This window comes from Rhinopithecus roxellana, chromosome 16 (assembly GCF_007565055.1).
Source record: "Rhinopithecus roxellana isolate Shanxi Qingling chromosome 16, ASM756505v1, whole genome shotgun sequence".
NCBI lineage: Eukaryota > Metazoa > Chordata > Mammalia > Primates > Cercopithecidae > Rhinopithecus > Rhinopithecus roxellana.
The window spans coordinates 88,231,166-88,240,965 of NC_044564.1; the positions used below are offsets into that span (position 1 = coordinate 88,231,166).

The 9,800-nt window shown below is 37.6% G+C and overlaps 1 non-coding gene across 1 annotated transcript; it reads left to right on the top strand.

Annotated features, from left to right (window-relative positions):
* The first annotated feature begins 5,606 nt into the window (after nucleotides 1-5,606).
* LOC115894149 lies at nucleotides 5,607-5,718 on the top strand. The gene has a single exon (XR_004054183.1). It is a non-coding gene; the product is annotated as a U6 spliceosomal RNA (small nuclear RNA).
* The last annotated feature ends 4,082 nt before the right edge of the window (nucleotides 5,719-9,800 follow it).

Below are 9,800 nucleotides of genomic sequence, written 5' to 3' on the forward strand. Positions count from 1 at the left end.
TTCTGCCTCTTTGACATGTGCCCAGGAGGTGCAGATGCTGCTGACCCTGGGTGTTACGGGCTGATTTGTGTTCCCCAATGTTTATGTTGGAACCCCGCCACCCAGTACCTCAAAAGGTGGCTGTATTTGGAGATAGGGACTTTGAAGAAGAAGTAATTATGTTAAAATGGGATCATTAGGATAGGCCCCAATGCAATATGACAGGTGTCCCTATACAAACAGGAAATTTAGACACAGAGTCACACAGAGGAAAGACCATGTGAAGACACCTCAGAAGAAGCCAAACCTTCCAACACCTTAGTCTCAGACTTCCAGCCTCCAAAATTGTGAGAAAATTAATTTCTGTAGTTTAAGTCACTCAGACTGTGGTACTTTGTTATGTCAAACCTGGCAAACGAATGCTAATTTTGGTACTGAGAAGTGCGGTGCTGCTGTAACAAATACCTGAAAATGTGGAAGTCACTTTTGAACTGGGCAATAGGTAGAGGAAAGAAGAGTTTTGAGACACCTAATAGAAAAGCCTAGATTGCCTTGATAAGATTCTTGGTAGAAATATGGACATTAAGGGGCATTCTAGTGAGAGATCATAAAGAAAAAAGGAGAGTTGAGCTGGGCACGGTGGCTCACGCCTGTAATCTCAGCACTTCGGGAGGCCGAAGTAGGCAGATCATGAGGTCAGGAGTTTGAGACCAGCCTGAACAACATGGTGAAACCCCATCTCTACTAAAAATACAAAAATTAGCCAGGTGTTGGTGGCGTGCACCTGTAGTCCCAGCTACTCAGGAGGTTGAGGCAGGAGAATTGCTTGAGCCTGGGAGGTGGAGGTTGCAGTGAGCTGAGATTGCACCACTGCACTCCAGCCTGGGTTGCAGAGTGAGACTCCATCTCAAAAAAAAAAAAAAAAAAAAAAACCGAGAAAAGGAGAGTTGTTGAAACAGTTTCTACCACCTTAGAGAATACATATATTGCCAGAAATGAAATATTGCTAGAAATATGAATGTTAATGATGCTTCTTATGAGGTCTCGGATGGAAATGAGGAACATGTTACTGGAAACTTGAGGAAAGGTGATCCTTATTATAAAGTGGCAGAAAACTGGACTGAATTGTGCGCCAGTGTTTTGTAAAAAGTACAGCATCTAAGTGATGCCCTTGGATATTTAGCTAAGGAAATTTCAAAGCAGAGTTTCAAAGGTACTGCCTGGTTTCTCCTTGCTACTTTTAGTAAATTGTGAGAGTGTGAAGGTAAATTGAAGGAGGAACTTTTAAGCACAAAGGAACCAGAATCTGAAGATTTGGAAAATATTCTATCCATATTGCAAAAACTGAGAAAGTGTATTCTGGAAAGAACACCAAGAATGTAGCTGGAAAAGATTTGCTACAAACAGATTACAGTGTGGCTTATGGACCCAATTAACCATCTTAGCAGAAGTGCTGCCAGCCTGTACTGAAAGGAACAGACAGCACAAAATGGAGGAAGACTGTCAGATTTCTGAGATTCTACAGGATAAGCCAATAGAGCTGTCCAACTGTGAACATCCTTCAAGAAAGAGAGGAATGACTCTGAAGATAATTCAGAAACCAGCAAGGCTCTGCTGCAAAAGGCCAGAGGGCAAAGGTCTAGGGTCATTTTGTTCCCCAATATTTCAATCCTTCAAACCCTGAATCCCTTCTCTCACTACTCAGGACTTGTGCCTCCCCTATCTATTTAGTTTTAGAAGATACCGCAGGCTTCAATCCATTGCTCATTCCTTCTTTTCCCAGTCCACTCAATGTCTTTCTTGAGGTTCCTCTGGACTGAATGTTTTTTCAGGGGTGTTGAGTGTTAAACAGGTAACAGGTAAATGTTTGTGTTGCCTACTTCTAAGCTTTAAAATATACTTATCTAGCCGGGCATGGTGGCCCTCGCCTGTAATCCCAGGACTTTGGGAGGCCAAGGCAGGCAGATCACCTGAGGTCAGGAGTTCGAGACCACCCTGGCCAATATGCTGAAACCCCATCTCTACTAAAAAATACAAAAATTACCCAGGCGTGGTGATGGGCACCTGTAATCCCAGCTACTTGGGAGGCTGAAGCAGGAGAATCACTTGAACTCAGGAGGCAGAGGTTGCAGTGAGCCAAGATCGCGTCATTGCACTCCAGTCTGGATGACAGAGTGAGACTCCATCTCAAAAATAAATAAAATAAAATATGCGGCCGGACGCAGTGGCTCAAGCCTGTAATCCCAGCACTTTGGGAGGCCGAGACAGGCGGATCACGAGGTCAGGAGATCGAGACCATCCTGGCTAACATGGTGAAACCCCATCTCTACTAAAATATACAAAAAACTAGCCGGGCGAGGTGGCGGGCGCCTGTAGTCCCAGCTACTCGGGAGGCTGAGGCAGGAGAATGGCGTGAACCCGGGAGGCGGAGCTTGCAGTGAGCTGAGATCCGGCCACTGCACTCCAGCCTGGGCGACAGAGCGAGACTCTGTCTCAGAAAAATAAAATAAAATAAAATAAAATAAAATAAACTTATCCCACACATATTTATCACAATAACAAGCACCCTCTGAACACAGGCAAACACTGATAACACATACTCACACTCGCATATACATAATTTTCAAATGACCATGAACATTCTTACCACAAACAAAATTTGTTAATGGAGTAATTGATACTCTGACCACACACACACCCAAACCACCAACACAGACCATACTTTATCTCAGAGCCCATATTGACCATACACCCTCTAAGTGCGCATACACGTTAACCAAACATACCAACACACAGATTACACAATGGCTATGCACCCTGTGGCCACACAAAATTGCTGAACACAAACACACACATTCACACAGAAACTATGGCTGTGCATGTGTGCTTTATGGTCATTCCATACCCCAGTATCAACATGGATGTCAAGAGTTGGAAGGGGCAGACATGGCACAGGGACAGAATGTGGGGGCCGGTTAGGCTACTCTTCCATCAAGTAAATCTGATACCCACAAAGCTCATTGCTACATTTACTTGAGATACAAGAAACAGGAAAGGCCAAGAGGGTATAAAATAGTATTTTTAAGTGTCTTATGCAAACCCATCACCAAAATGTGAAAGACAATGATATTTTAATAAGCTGTGAGGAGAATGCATTAAAGATTCAATGTAGTTCTAAACAGTGAAAGGCAAGATATTCTGACTGGAAGAATACTCATTATTGCTATTGAAATTCTAGGCAAAATATTCATTGGTTTAAAACAGTTCAGGGTACAATATTTCACTTTCATTGAGTAGCTTGCATTGGACAGCCATAAAGAAAGCTGGACAAAACACACACACACACAAATACACAACTGAAGGACCAGAGATCTCAATCTCATGCAGACAGAGCTTGAGGGGCTACAATCCCTGAGAAAAGGGAAGGAAGCACAAGAATGAAGCAACAGGTTCACATGGGCTTTTCTCCTAAGGCCTTTACACATTTGCACAGCAGGAGCAGAGAATCCAAGCAGAAAAAGGTAAGTTCTCTGAGTTAAGGAAAAATATACAAAAACTCAGTTTAAACAAAAACTCAGTTTAAACAAACGACTATGACTTCTAATCAGATGTAGTAAATGTATAACAACAATGAAAAATCAATTTAATAAGCACTGTATGTTTTTAAACCCCAAAGGAATGTGGAGGCAAACAGGACTAAGTCACAGACGATGTGAGTGAGAGAGCGAGAGAAAGAGGGAGAGAGAGATAGAGTGTGTGTGTGTGTGTGTGTGTGTATGCATGTGCATGTGTGCATGTGTTAAAGGAACTGGCTGGCCCAAATGTGGAGGCTAGCAAGTCCAAAATCTACAAGGAAGTCTGGCAGGCTGGAGACCTAGAAAAGGGTTGACTTTCAAGTCTGAATGGAGTTTTCTAGCAGAATTGCCTCTTCTTCATTGGAAGTCAGTATTTTTCTTAAAGACTTCCAATGATTGGATGAGACCCACTGACATTGTGAAGGGCAATCTGCTTTACTCAAAGTCTACTGATGTAAATGTTAATCCTATCCAAAATATACCTTCACAGAAATATCTAGGATAGTGTTTGACCAAATATCTGAGTACCATGACTACTCAAGTTAACATATAAAATTAAAGTGTTGTTCAAGTTTTCTATTTTCTTATTTCTCCTGTATCTGGTTGTTCTATCCATTATTGAAAGAGGGATATTGAAGCCTCTTACTATTAGTGTGGAACTATTTCTCCCTCTATTCTGTTAATGCTTGCTTCTTAGATTTAGGAATTCTGGGGTTTGGTGCACGTATGTTTACAATTGTTATAACTTGGTAAATTGACACTTTAATCAATGTATCATGTGATTTTTGTGTCTTGTAACCATTTTTGATTTAAAGTCTATTTTGTCTGATATTAATATAGCCAACCCTGCTCTTTTTTTGGGTTACTGTTTGCACGAGATATCTTTTTGCATCCTTTCACTTTCAATGTAGGTGCGTCCTTAGATCTGAAGTGCTTCTCTTGTAGACTGAATCTATTTGGATCACATATTTTTATCTCTTCTGCCAATCTGTAACTTTTGATGGGAGAGTTTAATTCATTTACTTTTTTTTATTATTTATTAATTTATTCTGAGACAGAGTCTCGCTCTGTCACCCAGGCTGGAGTGCAGTGGCACAATCTCTTAGTTATGTACATGTCCTCTCCAGAATTTTTGTTCATTTTTACAATTTTTCTCTTTGTTGATATTCTTACTTTTAATATATCATTTTTCTTATTTCTTTTAGTTCTATTCCCATGTTGTCATTTAGCTCTTTCAGCATATTTAAAACAAGTTTTTAAAAGTCTTTTTTAAAAATAAGTCTGGTGCTGTGTTTTCTCATGTATGAAGATCCACAGAAGCAACTTTCAATATTTTCAGTTGTTGCTTCTAGTATTTACCTATATGTTTCCAAATAATTTGTTATTTTGCTAAATTGACTTATTTATTGTATACATTATCTATTCTCACCTGTTGAGTATTTGAGGTTTAATTTCTCTTTCTTTTTGCTCATGTTTACTTCCTCCTCCCCTCATGTTTTCAATGTAATTTTATTATAATTGGAGTTTTAAATGGTAGTTCATGTTTACATTATCATGATTATGTAAATATTGTTTGTTGCTGAACACAGAATTCTTGTGGAGGAGGTTCATTCAATGTCCCTCTTCCCCATGGGGGAATAGTTTTTGTTTCTGTTACTTATAACTTTAAGTATATCATGTGTTTATCCTGTGAAGTGAAGTTGTAGTACCTTACCAGTTTCCTCATAATGATGAAATAAATGAAATCTGTAGAGTATGTTCATTTTATATCTGTATGAGAGTCACAATTTTATCCTGTTTTGAAAATAGTTCTTTTACAAGTGCCCCTGGCTGATTAGAACATCTATCCAAAGAAATGTGGAACAGAAAAACACAAATACATTTTTAAAAGATTTAGTGTCACAGGCATTTAAAAATTGTGATAAAATATATATAATGTACAGTTTACCATTTTCACTATTTTGGTGACATTAAGTGCATTTGTATTGTGCAACCATCACTACTGTCCATCTCCAAAACTTTTTATTATCTCAAAGTGAAATGCTCTACCTTGTGCTCACTTCAGCAACACATATACTAAAACTGAAGTGATACAGAGAAGATTAGCATGGCCCCTGAGCAAGGATGAAATTCTCTACCCATTAAACAGTAACTCCTCATTATTCCTTCCCTAAGCCTCCAGGAACCGCTGTTCTACTTTATGTCTCTACAAATCACTATAATGTTACTTATGGGTTTTTCATATATAATTTTTATTGTGTTAAGGTACCTTCCTTCTTTTCCTAGTTTGCTGAATTTTTTTTAATCATAAAAGGATGTTGAATTTTGTCAAATGCTTTTTCTGCATCATTTGAGATAATTATGGTTTGTTTTCCCCATTCATTCTATTAATGTGGTGTACTGATCGATTTTTGTATGTTGAACCATCCTTGCATTACAATAATAAACCTCACTTGGTCACAGTGTATAATATCCTAGTTTTAATGTTACTAAATTCAATTTGCTAGTAGTTTTGAGGATTTTTGTATTAATATTCTTAAGGTATATTGTTCTGTAGTTTTCTTTTCTTGTAGTGTCTTTGCCTAGTTTTGGTGTCAGGATAATGCTGGTCTCACAGAATAAGTTAGAAAGTGTTTTTTCTGATTCAACTTTTTGGAAGCGTTTGAGAAGGATTTATGGTGGTTCTTCTTAAATATTTGGTAGAATTTACCTGTGAAGCCATCAGGTGCAGGGATTTTCTTTGTTGGGAGGTTTTGTTATTATTATTAGTTAACTGTCTCTTCAGATTTTCTACCTTTTCATGGTTCAGTTTTGGTAGGTTTGTGTTCCGAAGAATTAGTCCATTTCATCTGGATCATCTTACTTCTTGGTGTACAGTTGTTCATAGCACTCACTTAAAGTCATTTTTATTTGTAGAATCTGTAATTTCTGACTTCAGTAATTTGAGTCCTCTTTTTCTTGTCAGGCTAGCCTAAGGTTTGTCAATTTTGTTGATCTTTTCAAAGAACCTACTTTGGATTTCATTTATTTTCTCTATTTTTTTTCTATTCCTTATTTATATTTGCTCTAATCTGTGTCATTTCCTCTTTCTGCTAGCTTTTAGTTTAGTTTGTGCTTTTCTAGTTCCTTAAGTTGTAAAGTTAGGTTGTTGATTTGAGATTTCTCCTTATTAAATATATGTTTACAGCTATAAATTTCCCTTTTATCTCTGCTTTTACTGCATCTCATAAGTTTCTGTATGTTGTGTTATCATTTTGATTCATCTCTAAGTTTTTTCTGATTTCCCCTGTGATTTCTTTTTTGACCCACTGGTCATTTAAAAGTGTGTTTAATTTCCACCTATTTGTAAATTTACCAGTTTTCTTCTGTTATTAATTTCTAACTTCATCCTTTTGTGGTCAGAGAAGATAATTTGTATGCTGTATATCTTTGTGTATCTATTGAGACTTGTTTTGTGGCCTAACATACAGTTTATCTTTGTGAATGTCCCATGTGCACTTGAGAAAAATGTAGATTCTCTTGTGTTTTTGGAGTATTCTGCATATGTCTGTTAGATCTAGTTGGTTTATTGTCTAGTTGGTATTCAAGTCCTCTATTTACTGACATTTTCTGTCTCGCTTTCGTATTCATTTATAAAAGTGGAGTATTGAAGTCTCCAACTATTACTGTAGAACTATTTCATCCTTCTGAAATTTTTTGCTTCATATATTTTGATGGTCTGTTATTAGATGTATAAATGTTTATAATTGCTATATATTTTTGGTAAGTTGATTCCTTTGTCAATATATAACGTCCTTTTTGTCTTTTGTAACAGTTTTTGAGTTAAAGTCAATATCATTTGATGTTACTATAGGTCCTCTTTTGGTTACTATTTGCATGAAATATCTTCTATCCTTTCACCTTCAACCTGTTTGTGTCTTTGAATCTAAAAAGTCTTCTTTTAGACAGCATATAGATGATCATGTTTTTAAAATTCATTCTGCAAATCTCTGTCTTTAGATTGGAGAGTTTAATCCATTTATATTTGAAGTAATTACTGATATGAAAAGATTTACTTCTGCTATTTTGCTATTTTTTTCTATAGGCTTGTAGATTTCTTATTCCTTATTTCTTGCTTTACTGCTTCCTTTTGGTTTAGTTGACTTTTTGTAATGAAACATTTTAATTCTCTTTATATTGCCTTTTGTGTATGTTCTATATCTATTTTCTTTGTGGAGTTGCCATGGGGATTGCATTTAACAGCCTAAAGTTATAACACTCTAATTTGAATTTTTACCAGCTTCACTTCAATAGCATACAAAATGTCTGCTTCTACCTCTGTCCCTACCTCTTTCACTTATTGATGTCACAAATTACATCATTTTTCTGGATTTTTAAATTTTTAAAATAGATTCAGGGTGTGCAAGTGCATTTTTGTTTCATGGATATACTGATTGCATAGTGATGAAGTCTGGGCTTTTTAGCGTAACCATCCCCTGAATAGTGCACATTATACGCAATAAGTAATTTCTCATCCCTCATCTCCCTCCTCTCACCTTTTGGAATCTCTAATGTCTAGTCTTCCACTCTCTATGTCCACGTGTACACATTGTTGAGCTCCCATGTATATAAAATATAACTTTAAACATTTTAAAATTTTATGCTACCTTTGAATTTTCTGTTTCTTTGTATGCTTTGTGATTTTTATTGAAAACTATACATTTGAATCTATAATATGATAACTTTAGAAATCTGACTCTTCCTTCTCCAGAGGTTTGCTTTTTTTTTTTTTTTTTTTTTTTTAACAAAAATTGTTGTAGGATGTCTTTGTGCTGAGAATCAGACTTAGTTGTAAACTTCAGGTTTTCTCAGGTTTTTTTTAAGCCCATATCTTTCCCTGAGCATGTGTGGTACCTTCCTACACTCCGCCATATATGTGGTTGCTTTGGAATGTCCTAATTCTTAAATGTCAGCCAAGTCTTCCCCTGGAAGCTGCAACCCTTCAAATAAATTCCAGAGTTTCAAAATAATTACATCAGGCCGGGCGCAGTGGCTCATGCCTGTGGTTCCAGCACTTCGGGAGGCTGATTCAGGCAGATCACCTGAGGTTAGGGGTTCGAGACCAGCCTGACCAACATGGTGAAACCCTGTCTCTACTAAAAGTACAAAATTAGCTGGATGTAGTGGTACATACCTGTAATCCCAGCTACTTGGGAAGCTGAGGCAGGAGAAGTGCTTGAACCCAGGAGGCAGAGGTTGCAGTGAGCCGAGATTAGGCCATTGCACTCCAGCCTGGGCAACAAGAGCGAAACTCTGTCTCAAAAAAAAAAAAAAAAAAAACCACACAAAATTATTACACCAGATAGATTCATCCAGCACAATTGTTGTTAAAGTGAAGACAGGGATTCTTCGTGCTTCCTGTTCACCCATCTACCCTAATGACACAAACCCATGTCACAGGGTTTGAAACCTGCATATATTTTATCAGACTGCATAATGAATACAGTTTCTCTGAAATGTTACTTTAAAATTAATCTGTCATAGAGTATATGTGGCAAAGCCATTTAAGAAAAAGGAAACTTTAGGTCTGTCAAATAGAGATCATCTGACAAAACTGACATGATAGACAGTGTCACATAAGTTCACCTTCATTGCCAGTCCAACTTAATACAATATAGGACTGAAGATGAACTATCTGTAGGAATATTGGTGCTGCACTCTTTTTGCTCATGTCCCAGAGGGTGGTAGGGGTATTGCACTGCACTAAAATCTTCTCTCTCTTGAACGTGATGCCTTTTATAATTTCACAAATACAATGTGTCACTCTGTGCTACTAATAAATATTTAATGCATATCTATCATTTTAAAAGGGAGATGCGAATAACCTGTCCAGTGTCTTGGCTCTTACATGGAGCTCTGGTGTCTGGAAGCACTTCACCTCTCAGAATGTGATAGCCTTATTTCACTTAGAGAATACATAATCTTTTCTTTAAAATGTATACACTTACAAACTTATAAAAGCAATATGATACAGTCAGATGTGGTGGCTCACGCCTGTAATCCCAGCACTTTGGGAGGCCGAGGCAGACAGATCACGAGGTCAGGAGATTGAGACCATCCTGGCTAACATGGTGAAACCCTGTCTCTACTAAAAATGCAAAAAATTAGCTGGGCATGGTGGTGGGCACCTGTAATCCCAGCTACTCGGGAGGCTGAGGCAGGAGAATGGCATAAACCTGGGAGGCGGAGCTAGCAGTGAGCTGAGAT